This window comes from Malaclemys terrapin, chromosome 12 (assembly GCF_027887155.1).
Source record: "Malaclemys terrapin pileata isolate rMalTer1 chromosome 12, rMalTer1.hap1, whole genome shotgun sequence".
In the NCBI taxonomy this organism is placed as follows: domain Eukaryota; kingdom Metazoa; phylum Chordata; order Testudines; family Emydidae; genus Malaclemys; species Malaclemys terrapin.
In genome coordinates this window covers 49,486,450-49,504,431 of record NC_071516.1, presented here as the reverse complement: position 1 = coordinate 49,504,431, position 17,982 = coordinate 49,486,450, and the positions used below count along the sequence as shown (strand labels likewise).

The 17,982-nt window shown below is 49.9% G+C and overlaps 1 gene segment (V, D, J or C); it reads right to left on the bottom strand.

The window, feature by feature from the left end:
• The window catches only part of LOC128847055 (immunoglobulin heavy constant gamma 2-like), a 212,186-nt gene that overhangs the window by 52,967 nt on the left and 141,237 nt on the right, over positions 1–17,982 (bottom strand).

Below are 17,982 nucleotides of genomic sequence, written 5' to 3'. Positions count from 1 at the left end.
TGATTGTTCCTTCCTAAGTGGAGTATTAAGCATTTTTCCTTATTGAATTTCATCCTATTTACTTCAGACCATTTCTCCAGTTTCTCTAGATCATTTTGAATTTTATTCCTATCCTCCAAAGCACTTGCAACCCCTTCCATCTTGGTATTGTCCGCAAACTTTATAAGTTTACTCTTTATGCCATCATCTAAATAATTGATAAAGATATTGAACAGAAACGGACCCAGAACTGATCCCTGTGGGACACCACTCATTATGCCCTTCCAGCATGACTGTGAACCACTGATAACTACTCTCTGGGAATGGTTTTCCAACCAGTTATGCACCCACCTTATAGTAGCGCTATCTAGATTGCATTTCCCTAGTTTGTTTATGAAAAGGTCATGCGAAACAGTATCAAAAGCCTTACTAAAATCAATATATACTATGTCTACCACTTCCCCCCTATCCGCAAGGCTTGTTACACTTTCAAAGAGAGCGATCAGATTGGTTTGACACGATTTGTTCTTGATAAATCCATGCTGTTACTTATCACCTTATTTTCTTCTACATGTTTGCAAATTGATTGCTTAATTATTTGCTCTATTATCTTTCCACGTAGAGAAGTTAAGCTGATTGGTGTGTAATTCCCTGGGTTGTCTTTATTTCTGTTTTTATAGAAGGGCGCTATATTTGCCCTTTTCCAGTTTTCTGGAATGTCTCCCATCTTCCATGACATTTCAAAGATAATCGCTAATGACTCAGATATCTGCTCAGTCAGCTCCCTGAGTATTCTAGGATGCATTTCATCAGGCCCTGATGACTTGAAGCCAACTAACTTATCTAAGTAATTTTTAACTTGTTCTTTCCCTATTTGAGCATCTGGCATTCACTATGTTAGACGTCCAATCGCCACACACCTTGTTGGTGAAAACCGAAACACAGATGTCATTAAGCACCTCTGCCATTTCCACATATTCTGTTATTGTTTCCTCCCGTCACTGCAACACTGCAACATGCTGACCTTACACGGGTGGGAGATACCACTCCCTCCACCTCCCTGGGTCACTTCCGACTGGGCTTCCTGAAGCTGCAGTCCATATCACGTCGGGGTCTCCGGGCTCCTCGGCGCAGGTAATTCCCTGGGACTCCGACTCCAGCTGTCAGCTGTAGGCAACAGGTCTCTGGTGTGTGTCTCTAGATCTCTGCCTTCCACAGGCAAGGGCTGTAATGGCCCCTGGGCTGGAGCCTCGACTGAGTCCTTCCTCCTTGGCAGTCAGTGCAGACTGCGCTGGGCTGCTCTTCTGTACACCAGCACAGCATTTGGAGCGTGCTTAGCATGGTCTGAGGGGCAGGACTTCCTCCCCCACTAGGGTGGGATTAACCCTGTCTTGGCTAGTGCGGGTTTGCACACCCCGTGACAGGCACAAAATCTGGAAGGGAACCAGTGGAAGCGGTGGAGTCTCCATCTCAAGATCTGTACATCCAGCCTGGGGCCCATTGCTCCCAATAAAGACAAGTCATTGGGCTCCATAGAGGGGTAGTTGGGTGAGATTCTCAGGCCTGTGGTATACAGGAGGTCAGGCTCATTGCTGTAATGGTCCCTTCTTGCCTTAAGATCTACAAATGCACCAGTCAAGGTTTCAGAGCTGGGAAGGTCACTTCAATTATCCACCACCGAACTCTATGGCCCAGGCCATACAGTGCGCTAGTGGGTGAATTAAGATTTCAGCTGGTATATCCAGACAGCTGAGGCCTTTCATGCCAGTCCTTTGATTGCCCAGCTGTGTTCTAAATTGAGGAGGCTCCCGGCCATTTCCCAGTCGACGTTGATGCCAGTGACAAGACAGATGGATGGGCTCAGGGAATGCTGGGCTGTGAGTCCTTCCAACTCTTGGGATTGGGTTCCCAATGGAGCCCAAACTGGAAAACCTCCTACTGAGTGGTATCCCACATGGAATGAGTTGGGACAGTTCTTTACTCAGTCCGCATGAGATGCCTTCATTCCTCATGGTGCCGTTACTGCCTGGGAACCGGTCCCAGCACGGCTCAAGCTGGCATTGACTGGGAAGATGCTGCTGTTTGATGGGTGTGCATGGCCCCATTGAGTTATGCATTGGCAGGTCTCAGCCCAGTTCCCTGGCTGGCCAAGGGACGGGGAGGCCATGCTCGGGGAGGGGCATGTCGTGCCGCTGGCTGGGGTTTGCAAACGAGCCAAAGGGCGTTAAATTTGATGGAAGCTGGGGGCTGAAATCCCTGAGGCTGCTCTGAGAATTGCAGCCTGTGATGGGGGGTCTCCACCTGCAGCCTGCCGGTCTCTCCTGGCCGGGAACCCTCTGTCTCTGGCCCTGGACAGGAACTCCTGCCAAGAGCACAGATCGGAGCTCCCTGCTGGGCCCACTCAGCTCCTTGGCTTAACGAAGAGGCCTCTCTAACCGGCCCGTTTATCTCATCCCCAGCTCCTCACTGCCTGGTGGAGGACCACGGCGTCTATGTTGAAGGAGGAGAGGAGGAATCTGACGGTCTCTGGACACCTGTTGTCTTCATTGCTCTCTTCCTGCTCAGCCTGTTGTACAGCGCCGGCGTCACGCTGGCTAAGGTAATAGTCACAGCTACCTTCATGGTCACGCTTCACTGCTTCTAGCAATAACCAGCGCTCAGTAATCTATCCCCCCATCAGCCACCAACCACCCTCGGGAACTACTCAGTCACCCACACTCAGTGATGAAATTCAATAAGGACAAATGCAAAGTATTCCACTTAGGAACGGACAACCAGTAGCACATACAGAATGGGAAATGACTGCCTAGGAGGGAGTACTGCTGAAAGGGATCTGGGGGTCATAGTGGATCACAAGCTAAATATTAGTCAACAATGTAATAGTGTCGGAAAAAAACAAAATCAGGGATGCATTAGCAGGAGTGTTATAAGGAAGACACGAGAAGTAATTCTTCCAATCTACTCTGCACTGATTAGGCCTCAGCTAGAGGCTTGTGTCCAGTTGTGGGCACCACATTTCAGGAAAGATGTGGAAATGTTGGAGAAAGGCCATAGGAGAGCAACAAAAATCATTTAAGGGCTTGAAAACATGAGCTGTGAGGGAAGATTGAAAGAACTGGGTTTGTTTACTCTGGAGAAGCGAGTAGCCGGGGCGGGGGAATGACATGATAACATTTTTGAAATACATAAAAGATTGTTGCAAAAAGGAGGGTGAAAAATTGTACTCGTTATCCTCTGAGGATAGGACAAGAAGCAATTGGCTTAAATTGAAGCAAGGCCGGTTTAAGTTGGACACTGGAAAAAACTTCCTACCTGTCAGGCTGGGTAAATACTGGAACAAATTGCCCAGGGAGGTTGTGGAGCCTCCATTGTTGGAGGTTTTTAGGAACAGGTCAGACAAATACCTGTCAGGGATGGTCTAGGATGGTCTCACGGCAGGAGACGGGACTAGGTGACCTCTCGAGGTCTCTCCCTGTCACATATCTCTATGATTTTATGGTTGTCAGAGGCTAAAACCAATGTCAGGAATTAGAGCCCAGGTTTAGGAACAGGTTACCTGGAGAGAGGACAGCCTGGGTCCAGGACAGGAGCCGGGCTGGAGCCAGACAGGAGCCGGGCTGGACCGAGACGGGAACAAGGCAGGAGCAGGGCTGGAACAATCCGACACAGCCGCTATCACAGCCCTGGGGAAATACTTTGGGCAACGGCTGAAGTTCTGCTGGGTTCTGAGCCGGTCTGCTGACTCTGCCCAGCAATCAGGGCGGAGCCGATCAGGCAGCTACAGGCCGGGTGCGCGCGTCAGGTCGCCTGGGACTGGCTCTGCTGCCAGCCCTGATTCCTCACCGTGCCCAACGATCAATCAGAGATAATCAGGAATGATTACTTGTTAATAATCCACCACCCGTCATCACTAATTAACGAGTTCCCATCAGGGTTGCTGCAGCAGTGATCAATAAATGAATCAACAGTCTATTATCAATTCCAATCATTTATCACCGAGAAATCAGTAATCAGGGATTGGCTGTCTCTGGTCAGTACCTAGTGATCTGTAATTAATGCTGAATAGCCATTAATCTGCAATGAATTATCAATAATCAACACTCACAGATCAGTAATTCATGTTAAACAATCAAGGATCAAGCACCAACCATCAATAAGGTGCTAGGAATTATCAACTGATAATAATCACTTATCAATAATCAGCAATTAATGATCAATGACCAAAAATGAATGATCACTAATTCAGAAGCCAGAACAAATGTTCACAGAGCAAGGATCAATGAGCGTCAATCACTAACCACTCCGCCATGATCATTAAGGATCAGTCGTGGGGCCCAGATGCACAAGGCCCATAGGAGCCTGTGAAGCCGGTTCTGTGGCGGGGACATGGTGCAAGGGGCCTGGAACCAGAAGCCGAATCGGCTTAGACAGCTGTGGCCAGGGCCGGCTTTAGGAAGGGCGGGACCCAATTCGAACATTTTTGGCGGGGCCCCGGCAGGGATGACTTAAAAAAAAATGTAAAAAAAAGCCTTTAATTTCTGCCATGTATTATTTGTTTTTCATAACTATATTAATAATAAAATTATATATTCTGTACATTGCGTCATATATGCTGTTGATCGGTTATTAATGAGCTCCATTTCACGTGTCTGGGTCGCCGCCACGCCCTGGGGGTGTGCACATGTGTGGGTCCCAGCTGCTCCCTGCCACCCTGATTGAAGCAGGAGTGCAGGGTTACTGCCCTGGGAACTGCAGGGCACCAGTGGACGTGGGGCTGACTGGAGGCAGGGTAGGGGCTGGCGGGAGGCAAGGGGGTGTGGGGTGGGCTGGCTGGCTTCAGGCAGGTCCGCAGGGGGGTGCAGCAGGGGTTGGCAGGGGTGGAGACAGAGGAGTGCGGGACTGGCTGGCTTCAGGCAGGGGGTGCAGGGTTGGTGTGGGCAGGGGTGTGTGTGGGGCTGGCTGGCTTCAGGCAGGAGCACAGGGGGGTGCGGCAGGGTTGGCTGGAGACAGGGCAAGGGGTGCGGCTGGGGCTGGCTGTGGATAGGTGGTGCAGGGCTGGCTGCAGGCAGGGCCGGGGGCTGGGCTGGTGCAGGCAGGGAGTGCAGGGCTGGATGGAGACAGGGGCTGGCTGCGGGCAGGGCAGGGGGCGCAGGGCTGGCTGCAGGCAGGGGGTGCAGCAGAGGCAGCTGGAGCCACGTCCCTTTAAATAGCCCCTGAGTCCCCCGCTATCCCAGGGGTCTGGGGGTTATTTAAAGGGCTCCCCTGCTTCTACCGCCTGGTCCTTTAAATAGCCGCGGGAGCCCTGGGGAAGCGGCGGGATTCCAGGGGCTATTTAAAGGGCCGGGTGGTAGAAGGAACAGGAGCCCTGGACTTTTGAAATAGCCCCCAGAGCCCCCCAGCCCTACCCCAGGACTCCAGCAGTGGGGCTCTGGTAGCAATTTAAAGGGCCGGGGGCTCCAGCCCCTGCTGGAAGCCTCAGGCCCTTTAAATTGCCCCCTGGGGAAGCTGGGCCACCCCGGTACGGCACACTGGCTCTTGCTGGTACGCCGTACCGGGGCTTGGGCGTGGGGCCCTCTTAGGGGCGGGGCCCGATTCAGGGGAATCGGTTGAATCGGCCTAAAGCCAGCCCTGGCTGTGGTTCCAGGGAGTTGGTGTGTGGCACCCGCTGGGCAGTGGCCGTTCCCTGAGGCGGTTTGACAAGGCTGGTGTCTCTGTCTGGAAGTTGAGCTCCAGCTCAACCCAGACACCCTGGCAGGACGCAGGCGTGGCTGGGCGAGGTCCGTGGCCCGTGCTATGCAGCAGGACAGGCTGGATGGTCCCACCGGTCCCTTCTGGCCTTGCTCTCCCAGCGTGGGATGCTGGGCGTGAGCCCAACGCCAGGTCCAACGGCACTAGCTGAACCCCTCTGCTCTCTGTGTCCCACAGGTGCGGTGAGTGTCCGGCTCCGGGCTCCTAGGAGGTGGCCAGCATTGCTTCATCCTCTTCATTCCCTCCCTCCATCTTCAGCCCTCCCGGGCTCCTGCCCTCTCTCCGGACACCTGGAGGGACCATGTTCCACGGCAGCTCAGAGGGCGCGACAACGGCCGCTGAAGGGTCTGAGCTCAGCAGAGCCCAGAGCAGGGAAGGCAGAGTCCTTCCCCGGACGTCCCCATGGGGCAGCCCACGCTGGAGCTTGAACTCAGCCCCGTGCCCCTCAATCCTCCACCCCCGTCCCATGGCAGGGACTGGATTGCTCTGTGTGTGTGTGTGTGTGTGTGTGTGTGTGCGCGCGTAGGTCTGTAGTGTCCTGAGGTCTTTTCAACTTAGACTCTGGCGAAGGAGAAACATCTCTCATTTGCTCCATGGTTTAGCTTGCAACTTGCACAGGAAGTTTGTGTTTGATCCAAAATAAAACGAGTTAATAATTCGTGTGACGGTACCTGCCATAAGACTTTATGGAAATATGCTCAGAATGTGTTTTATGCTACATATGCCGTGTAACATATCTCTGTAAAGGTTATGATCTACTGAATGTATTAATCCTATTTGTATCATTTCTGTATTCGATGTTATGAATGTTGGCTGTGTACTGGCTTGATTTCTAAGTAACCTTAGGCCTTGGCTACACTTGCAGCTGTACAGCGCTGTGAGGTAAACCTGTCTTCGTACAGCTGAGTAGGGAAAAGCGCTGCAGTCTGTCCACACTGACAGCTGCCAACGCACTGTCCTGGCCACACTTGCCACATTTGCAGCTGTGTTGGGAGCGGTGCATTAGGGGCAGCTATCCCAGCATTCATGTGGCTGCAACGTGATTTTCAAAATGGGAGGGGGAGGTGGGTTGTGACAGGGAATGTGTGGGGAGAGAGAGTGCTTTTTGGAGCATGTCAGCACTCTATTTTGCAAGTTCTGAACTCCCGGCCCCCTGCTCATTCATTCACTCACTCACTCAAAGCAAGCTGCAAACTGTTTGCTTTTCTCTGAGGTATGAACTTTGAAACCGGCACTTCTGCATTCCTGCAGCCGGTCACAACAATGGAGAGGATTGGCCACTTGACAAGGTGATTAGTACAGCCCTGCAAGCGTTTACACTCACACCCGTAAGTCGTAGCCACTCCGCTGCAGCTGTTATTCCTCTCAGAGATGTGGAGTACCTGCAGCGATGTACCCAGGGAGATACAGCGCTGTAAGTGCCCTGCCAGTGTGGACGGGGAGTGAGTTACAGCGGTGGGGGAGGCTTTACAGCGCTGTAACTTGCAAGTGTAGCCAAGGCCTCAGTAGAGCATTTGGTCAGTTCCTGGAGAAAGGAATGTTGAAATTAAGGACCTAATCAAGCAACACTTAAAGGACAATGGATCTTGGAATGCTCCAATCCACAGAGGAAGTCTACTTGAGGACATTCAAGGTAGCATGTAAACAATGGATGGTACCTGTAAAAACCTGTGAGTCATGCATGGACATGTGACTTGCCCAGGTGACTCCTAAACTCCATCTTGGAGCTGGACTTTGCATAGGAGTGAGGAGTGGGTTTCCACCTCAAGAGAAAGTCTATTTAAACCCCTGGGAGACCCCTCCCTTTTGTCTTCAGCTGGCTAAAGAGAGAGCCTCTCCACCCCCCAGGATACTTGAAAGAAACTGGAACAAAGGATTGTGTGCAAGGGGGTGAGTGATTGCTGGACCCGGACTAACAGGAAATTAGTCTGTAAAAATCTTAATCTGTCGCCCTGACATTTCATCTCGGGAGGTATGCTGCCTGCTGGGGGCCCGTATCCAAAATGTTATGGAGGCATTGTCAAGGATTATCCAGCCCTCTGAATACTACCCCATGCTACTCATCCATATGGGCACAAATGATACTGCGAGGTGTGACACTGGGCGGATCAAGAGTGACTACAGGGCTCTGGGAGTACAGGTGAAGGAGTTTGGAGCGCAGGTGGTATTCTCTTCAATTCTTCCTGTCAGAGTCTTCCACCCTCCCTCTCGTTTCCGACCCATCTCCCAGGTCTCCATGTTCCCCACTTACCTGTGGGCTTTGCTCACCTGTCCCCGTCGAACCTAGTTTAAAGCCCCTCCTCACTAGGTTAGCCAGTCTGTGTCCAAATAGGGTCTTTCCCCTCCTCGAAAGGTGAACGCCATCTCTGCCTAGTAGTACTTCCTCGAATAGCATCCTGTGGTCGAGGAAGCCAAAGCCCTCCTGGCAACACCATCTTCACAGCCAGGCATTCACCTCCATGATGCATCTGCGTGGTGAATGCCTGGCTGTGAAGATGGTGTTGCCAGGAGGGCTTTGGCTTCCTAGAACACAGGATGCTATTTGAGGAAGGACTGCTAGGCAGAGATGGCGTTCACCTTTCGAGGAGGGGAAAGACCCTATTTGGACACAGACTGGCTAACCTAGTGAGGAGGGGCTTTAAACTAGGTTCGACGGGGACAGGTGAGCAAAGCCCACAGGTAAGTGGGGAACATGGAGACCTGAGAGATGGGTCGGAAACGAGAGGGAGTGTGGGCTATATTGGCAGAGAGAAAGGAGGGTCAGGACAAAACTGGGAGGCAAGATCAAACCAGCATCTTAGATGCCTATATACAAATGCGAGAAGTATGGGTAATAAGCAGGAAGAACGGGAAGTGCTAATAAATAAATACAACTATGCCATTGTTGGCATCACTGAAACTTGGTGGGATAATACACATGATTGGAATGTTGGTGTGGATGGGTACAGCTTGCTCAGGAAGGATAGACAGGGGAAAAAGGGAGGAGGTGTTGCCTTATATATTAAAAATATACACACTTGGACTGAGGTAGAGATGGACATAGGAGACGGAAGTGTTGAGAGTCTCTGGGTTAGGCTAAAAGGGATAAAAAAACCAAGGGAGATGTCATGCTAGGAGTCTACTACAGGCCACCTAACCAGGTGGAAGAGGTGGATGAGGCTTTTTTTAAAACAATTAACAAAATCATCCAAAGCCCAAGATTTGGTGGTGATGGGGGACTTCAACTATCCAAATATATGTTGGGAAAATAACACAGCGGGGCACAGACTATCCAACAAATTCTTGGACTGCATTGCAGACAACTTTTTATTTCAGAAGGTTGAAAAAACTACCGGGGGGAAGCTGTTCTAGACTTGATTTTAATGAATAGGGAGGAACTCATTGAGAATTTGAAAGTAGAAGGCAGCTTGGGTGAAAGTGATCATGAAATCAGAGTTTGAAATTCTAAGGAAGGGTAGAAGGAAGTACAACAAAATAGAGACAATGGATTTCAGGAAGGCGGATTTTGGTAAGCTCAGAGAGCTGATAGGTAAGGTCCCATGGGAATCAAGACTAAGGGGAAAAACAACTGAGGAGAGTTGGCAGTTTTTCAAAGGAACAGGAGTACCTGTGGCACCTTAGAGACTAACAAATTTATTAGAGCATAAGCTTTCGTGGACTACAGCCCACTTCTTCGGATGCATATAGAGTGGAACATATATTGAGGAGATATATATATACACACACACACACACACACACACACACACACACACACACACAGAGCATGAACAGGTGGGAGTTGTCTTACCAACTCTGTGAGGCCAATTAAGTAAGAGAAAAAAAAACTTTTGAAGTGATAATCAAGATAGCTCAGTTTTTCAAAGGGACACTATTAAGGGCCCAAAAGCAAGCTATTCCACTGGTTAGGAAAGATAGAAAAGTGGCAAAAGACCACCTTGGCTTAACCACGAGATCTTGCATGATCTAAAAAATAAAAAGGAGTCATATAAAAAATGGAAACTAGGACAGATTACAAAGGATGAATATAGGCAAACACAGGAATGCAGGAGCAAGATTAGAAAGGCAAAGGCACAAAATGAGCTCAAATTAGCTACGGGAATAGAGGGAAACAAGACGACTTTTTATCAATACATTAGAAGCAAGAGGAAGACCAAAGACAGGGTAGGCCCATTGCTCAGTGAAGAGGGAGAAACAGTAACAGGAAACTTGGAAGTGGCAGAGATGCTTAATGACTTCTTTGTTTCGGTCTTCACCGAGAAGTCTGAAGGAATGCCTAACATAGTGAATGCTAATGGGAACGGGGTAGGTTTAGCAGATAAAATAAAAAAAGAACAAGTTAAAAATCACTTAGAAAAGTTAGATGCCTGCAAGTCACCAGGGCCTGATGAAATGCACCCTAGAATACTCAAGGAGCTAATAGAGGAGGTATCTGAGCCTCTAGCTATTATCTTTGGAAAATCATGGGAGATGGGAGAGATTCCAGAAGACTGGAAAAGGGCAAATTAGTGCCCATCTATAAAAAGGGAAATAAAAACAACCCAGGAAACTACAGACCAGTTAGTTTAACTTCTGTGCCAGGGAAGATAATGGAGCAAGTAATTAAGGAAATCATCTGCAAACACTTGGAAGGTGGTAAGGTGATAGGGAATAGCCAGCATGGATTCGTAAAGAACAAATCGTGTCAAACCAATCTGATAGCTTTCTTTGATAGGATAACGAGCCTTGTGGATAAGAAAGAAGCTGTGGTTGTGGTATACCTAGACTTTAGTAAGGCATTCGATATGGTCTCGCATGATATTCTTATTCTTAACTAGGCAAATACAATTTAGATGGGGCTACTATAAGGTGGGTGCATAACTGGCTGGATAACCATACTCAGAGAGTTATTAATGGTTCCCAATCCTGCTGGAAAGGCGTAACGAGTGGGGTTCCGCAGGGGTCTGTTTTGGGACAGGCTCTGTTCAATATCTTCATTAACGACTTAGATATTGGCATAGAAAGTACGCTTATTAAGTTTGCAGATTATACCAAACTGGGAGGGATTGCAACTGCTTTGGAGGACAGGGTCATAATTCAAAATGATCTGGACAAATTGGAGAAATGGTGTGAGGTAAACAGGATGAAGTTTAACAAAGACAAATGCGAAGTGCTCCACTTAGGAAGGAACAATCAGTTTCACATATACAGAATGGGAAGAGACTGTCTAGGAAGGAGTACGGCAGAAAGGGATCTAGGGGTTATAGTTGACCACAAGCTAAATATGAGTCAACAGTGTGATGCTGTTGCAAAAAAAGCAAACATGATTCTGGGATGTATTAACAGGTGTGTTGTGAGCAAGACACGAGAAGTCATTCTTCCGCTCTACTCTGCGCTGGTTAGGTCTCAACTGGAGTATTGTGTCCAGTTCCGGGCACCGCATTTCAAGAAAGACGTGGAGAAATTGGAGAGGGTCCAGAGAAGAGCAACAAGAATAATTAAAGGTCTTGAGAACATGACCTATGAAGGAAGGCTGAAAGAATTGGGTTTGTTTAGTCTGGAAAAGAGAAGATTGAGAGGGGACTTGATAGCAGTTTTCAGGTATTTAAAAGGGTGTCATAAGGAGGAGGGAGAAAACTTGTTCACCTTAGTCTCTAAGGATAGAACAAGAAGCAATGGGCTTAAACTGCAGCAAGGGAGGTCTAGGTTGGACATTAGGAAAAAGTTCCTAACTGTCATGGTGGTTAAACACCGGAATAAATTGCCTAGGGAGGTTGTGGAATCTCCATCTCTGGAGATATTTAAGGGTAGGTTAGATAAATGTCTATCAGGGATGGTCTAGACAGTATTTGGTCCTGCCATGAGGGCAGGGGACTGGACTCGATGACCTTTCAAGGTCACTTCCAGTCCTAGAATCTATGAATCTATGAAAAAGGGAGCATTCTGGAACTGGTGAGGATCTTATCTGTATTCAGTTTGATTAGACATAGATTTGCGCATTTTATTTTATTTTGCATGGTGATTTACTTTGTTCTGTCTGTTACTACTTGGAACCACTTAAATCTTACTTTCTGTGTTTAATAAAATCACTTTTTACCTATTAGTTAATGCAGAATATCTATTAATACCTGGGGGAGCAAACAGCTGTGCATATCTCCCTATCAGTGTTATAGAGGGCAAACAATTTATGAATTTACCCTTGTGACAAAGTTCCTCCTCTATCTTGGTGGGTCCTGCGCTTATTGGCGGATTTTCTTGCCTCAGAGATTCACCATGTGGATTGGGGAACAGCCCAGAGACCTTTCCCTCTGGGAGAACCCACAGTCCAGGTCAATTGGGAGGTTTGGTGGGAACCCGGGCCCGCCCTCTACTCTGGGTTCCAGCCCAGGGCCCTGTGGACTGCAGATGTCTATAGTGCCTCCTGTAACAGCTGCATGACAGCTACAACTCCCTGGGCTACTTCCCCATGGCCTCCTCCAAACATCTTCCTTATTCTCACCACAGGACCTTCCTCCTGGTGTCTGATAACGCTTGTGCTCCTCAGTCCTCCAGCAGCACACCCTCTCACTCTCAGCTCCTTGCACCTCTTGCTCCCAGCTCCTCACACTCGCACCACAAACTGAAGTGAGCTCCTTTTTAAAACCAAGGTGCCCCGATTAGCCTGCCTTATTTGATTCTAGCTGCTTCTTCTTAATTGGCTCCAGGTGTCCTAATTAGCCTGCCTGCCTTAACTGGTTCTAGCAGGTTCCTGATTACTCTAGTGCAGCCCCTGCTCTGGTCACTCAGGGACAGAAAACTACTCATCCAGTGACCAGTATATTTGCCCTCTACTAGACTCCTGTACCCCACTGGTCTGGGTCTGTCACATATCCCTCCACCCTGCTCAACACCAAGGGGTTGAGCAGCTTGGGACACCAGACAGTGCACACGTGACAAGCCATTGGCGTTGCCATGACAGCTCCCTGCTCTGTGTTGCACACGGAACTGGAAAGTTTGGAGGGATAAGAACCATCTGGTCACCCTTGTGTTCTTCTCCTTGTTCCACTGCATCCATTGAAGAGGGGCGTGGTCGGTCACGAGGACAAATCTGCACCCGAGCAGGTAGTAGCGCAATGTTTCCATGGCCCATTTTACAGCAAGGCATTCTCTCTCCACCACTGCATATTTTTGTTCCCTTGGAAGGAGTTTCCGACTGAGGTATAGAATTGGGTGTTCCTCCTTCCTGACCATCTGTGATAGAATGGCCCCCAACCCTACTTCCGATGCATCCGTCGGCAGGATAAACTCCTTGGTGAAATCAGGGGCTATCAGTACGGGGTTATTGCAGAGGGCAGTCCGTAGGTCTGTGAATGCTTCCTCTGCTGCGTCAGACCATCTCACCAGATCTGGTCCATGGGCTTTCACTAGGTCTGTCAGGGGGCTTGCCCTTGTGGCAAAGTGGGGGATAAATCGTCGGTAATACCACACCTAGGAACGCCCGGACTTGTTTCTTGCGACTTGGTCGGGTCCAATTTTGGATGGCCTCTAACTTTTTCACTTGGGGTTTTACCAGACCTTTTCCTACAATGTAGCCAAGATATTTGGCCTCTGTAAACCCTACAGCGCACTTGGCAGGGTTTGCTGTAAGGCCAGCTCGCCTGAAGGTATCGAGGACTGCCTCCACCTTCTCCAGGTGGGTTTCCCAGTCTGGGGTATGAATGACCACATCGCCCAAGTACGCAGCAGCATAACTGTTATGTGGGCATAATAGCTTGTCCATGAGGCGCTGGAAGGTAGCTGGGTCCCCATGTAGTCCAAAAGGGAGGACAGTATATTGAAAAAGACCCTCTGGTGTAGAGAACACAGTCTTTTCCTTTGCATCTTTTGCAAGGGGAATCTGCCAGTACCCCTTTGTCAAGTCTAGGGTAGTCAGGTACCAGGCATTACCCAGACAGTCCACTAGCTCATCTATGTGAGGTATGGGGTACGCATTGAAATGGGATACTTCGTTTAGTCACCGGAAGTCGTTGCAAAAATCTTGTGGTGCCATCTGGTTTGGGCACCAGCACGATTGGGCTGGACCACTGACTATGGGATTCTTCGATGATCCCCAACTCCAGCATTTTTTTTACTTCTGCTTTTATTTCCTCCCTTTTTGCCACTGGCACCCGATAGGGCCTCATTGTTACTCTGGCCCCAGGGTTCGTGATGATGTGGTGATATGTCTCGGTTGTTCGACCCGGTTTTGTCGAGAACACATCTTGGTTCCGGAAGATCATCTCAGACACCTCATTCTTCTGGTCTGGTGTTAAATTGGGAGACACTGTCACCTGTTTAAAAGCAACAGAGGGTCCTGTGGCACCTTTAAGACTAACAGAAGTATTGGGAGCATAAGCTTTTGTGGGTAAGAACCTCACTTCTTCAGATGCAAGAAGTGAGGTTCTTACCCACGAAAGCTTATGCTCCCAATACTTCTGTTAGTCTTAAAGATGCCACAGGACCCTCTGTTGCTTTTTACAGATTCAGACTAACATGGCTACCCCTCTGATACTTCTCACCTGTTTGGAAGGCTTGTTTTCCTGGGTTAGGTCTTTTTGGACCGTTGTGCATGCCTCTTGTGCATGCCAGGGTTTCAGAAGGTTAACATGATAAATCTGTTCTTGTTTTCTGTGTCCTGGCTGTCGCACCTTGGAGGTTACTTCCCCCACGGGTTCAACCACCTCATAGGGCCCCTGCCATTGGGCCAGAAGCTTGCTTTCTGCCGTGGGTACCAATACCATAACCCGATCCCCTGGTTGGAACTGTCGCACTTTTGCCTGGCGATTGTAATGGGTTCGCTGGGCCTCCTGTGCCTTCTCCAAATGTTCCCGTACAATAGGGGTAACCCGGGCTATCCGGTCTCACATCTGCATTACATGCTCTATTATATTTCTCCCCTCATTGGGTTCCTCTTCCCAGATCTCTTTGGGGATATCTAGTATGCCACGGGGATGACGCCCGTATAATAACTCGAAGGGGGAAAACCCAGTTGAGGCCTGAGGTACCTCCCGGATAGCGAACATAAGGTAGGGTAGTAGGGTGTCCCAATCCTTCCCGTCCCGACTTACCACCTTCCTTATCATAGCCTTGAGGGTTCGGTTAAACCTTTCTACCAACCCATCAGTCTGCGGATGGTAGACCAAAGTTCTCAGGGTATGTATATGGAGCAGCGTACAGAGGTCCTTCATTAGCTTTGACATAAATGGGGTTCCTTGGTCAGTTAATATCTCCTTCGGTAGCCCCATTCAGACAAAGATCCCCACCAGCTCTTTGGCTATAGTTTTAGAGGCCGTGTTCCGCAGGGGAACGGCTTCTGGGTAGCGAGTAGCATAGTCCAAAACAACAAGTATGTATTGGTGGCCCCGAGCCGTCTTCTCCAGGGGTCCCACTAGGTCCATGGCTATTCGCTCGAAGGGTACCTCTATGATGGGAAGGAGTACTAAAGGTGCCCTCAAGTGGGGATGGGGACTGTGCAGCTGACACTCCGGGCAGGAGGCACAGTACCGCCGCACTTCATGTACTCCGGGTCAGAAGAACTGTCGTAGGGCTTGTGCCAGCGTCTTCTCTACCCCCAATTCCCCCCAAAAAAGATGACTATGATCAAGATTTAATACAGCGTTCTGGTGTTTTTGAGGTACTAGGATCTACTGTACCTTTTGCCCCCGCATTGATGCAACCCGGTATAAGAGATCCTTCTTCATTATGAAGTAGGGTCCTGGTCCCTGGGTTTTCCCTTCCACAGGGACCCCATCTATTTCAGTCACCTCCTTCCGAATGTTGTCATACCTTGGGTCTTCTGCCTGGTCCCATCCAAAATTTCCTCTCCCGGGGCTAATCTGCCCAAGATCTAGGGGCCCAGTCTCTGTTGCCTCTACTGGTTCAGAAGCATTAGGGTGGGGGTCAGACTCAGGTGCTTCTCCCTCCCCCGTGGCCTCCTTTTCAGCTGCGCGGGTCCACCTACCTACAAGAGCGACCCTCTGGCTTTGGGTCAGTATTCGGGTTCCTAAGGCCTTAGCTGCCCTTCTTTCCCTTTTTGTCTTTCTACCCTGTCTGGGAGTGGAGAACAAATCTGGGGATATTTCAGAGAAGACTGGGGGTTGACAGTCTGCTGTGGATGCCTCACCAATTTTAGGGTCCCCATCTTTCTTCAATCCTCCTACTGGGAGTAAGTTTCCAAACCCCGGAAGTCCCTCCCTATGAGCACCGGGTATGGGAGTTTAGGGACTACACCTGCTGCTACCTCAGTAGTGTTCCCTTGGATCTCGATTTTTACTGGGATGGTGGGGTAGTAACTAACTGTCCCATGGACACAGGTTATCCCCGTACGCTTAACCTGTAGCAGCTGACTACGCTTCCCGAGCTTCCTGGAGATAAGCGTGATAGCACTCTCTGAATCAACCAGTGCCGTGGTCCCTACCCCATTTAGTTTCACTGGTCTGGTATACATATGTGGGGTTAGTGCGAACCCCACAAGGTGGATTAGGGAGCATGGATCTGCCCAGTTCCCCAGGTTACACTGCATAGGCTCCTCAGCATTGGGACACTGTGCAGCTATGTGTCCCCACTCCCCGCAGGCATAACATCTGTATGGAGCCCTAGGCGTTCCCCGGTCTCTTGGTTTGGGCAGTCTAACATCACGATCCTCTTCTCCCTCAGTGCTCCGACTCTTTGTGGCATCTGATGGGCTTTCAGCCTCTCTCTTTTTCCACCTGGGCCCTCCTGGTGGCCCAGTCACCCAAACTTTAGAGCTTGGTGCTGCTAGTTTAACCCAGGGTGCCTCTTCCTTAACTGGTCGGGTCAGCTCCCTTACTGTCCTTCGCCTCTCTACCAGGGCCACAACCTCATCATAGGTGGAGGGTTCGTTCTGGCTTACCCAGGCATGAAGGTCTGGTGGTAGTCCCCTCATGTATCGGTCGATGACCAGAACCACTAGTATCTCTTCCGGACTCTGGGACTCTGTTTGCAACCACTTTCGTGTGAGATGGATGAGGTCATACAATTGGGACCGCGGGGTTTTGTCTTCCTGGTACCTCCAACCGTGATACTGCTGGGCCCGCACTGCTGTCGTTACCCCAGATCTGGCCAGGAGCTCTGCTTTCAGCTGGGGGTAGTCTGCCGCAGCCTCTTCAGGCAGATCATGGTAGGCCTTCTGGGCCTCCCCACACAGGAATGGGGCAAGGATGCCAGACCACTGATCTCGAGGCCAGGCCTCCTGTAGGGCTGTCCTCTCAAAGACCAGAAGGTATGCCTCTACATCATCCTCCCGTGTCATTTTCTGCAGCCAATGACTGGCCCGTATGAGCCGCATCCCATCATGGCCGCAATTCAGCTCTGTAAGGGACTTTACCTGGTTTACCAGTTCCCGCAGCATAGCTCGGTCTTGAGCAGCCTGGTCCATCAGCAGGTGATTAGTCTCTTGTGCAGCCGCACTGCCTCCTGTTGGGTGGCTGCCTGGACACGGTTAGCCTCCTGCTGGGCCGCCGTAGCTTGTATCAGTGCCCGCACTACGTCATCCATTGTGGTGAAAAAAAAAATAAACCCTCTCCCTTTTTGTTGTTGTTGTTTTTTTTTAAAATCACCCTCCTTCTTCCGCCACACTGTGCACCCCAAAATCCCACCCTGACACCAGTGGGGCAAAGTTCCTCCTCTATCTTGGTGGGTCCTGCACTTATTGGCAGATTTTCTTGCCTCAGAGATTCACCATGTGGGTTGGGGAACAGACCAGAGACCTTCCCCTCTGGAAGAACCCACAGTCCAGGTCAATTGGGAGGTTTGGGGGGAACCCAGGCCCGCCCTCTACTCCGGGTTCCAGCCCAGGGCCCTGTGGATTGCAGATGTCTATGGTGCCTCCTGTAACAGCTGCATGACAGCTACAACTCCCTGGGCTACTTCCCCATGGCCTTCTCCAAACACCTTCCTTATTCTCACCACAGGACCTTCCTCCTGGTGTCTGATAACACTTGTGCTCCTCAGTCCTCCAGCAGCACACCCTCTCACTCTCAGCTCCTTGCACCTCTTGCTCCCAGCTCCTCACACTCTCACCACAAACTGAAGTGAGCTCCTTTTAAAACCCAGGTGCTCTGATTAGCCTGCCTTAATTGATTCTAGCTGCTTCTTCTTAATTGGCTCCAGGTGTCCTAATTAGCCTGCCTGCCTTAGCTGGTTCTAGCAGGTTCCTGATTACTCTAGTGCAGCCCCTGCTCTGGTCACTCAGGGAACAGAAAACTATTCATCCAGTGACCAGTATATTTGCCCTCTA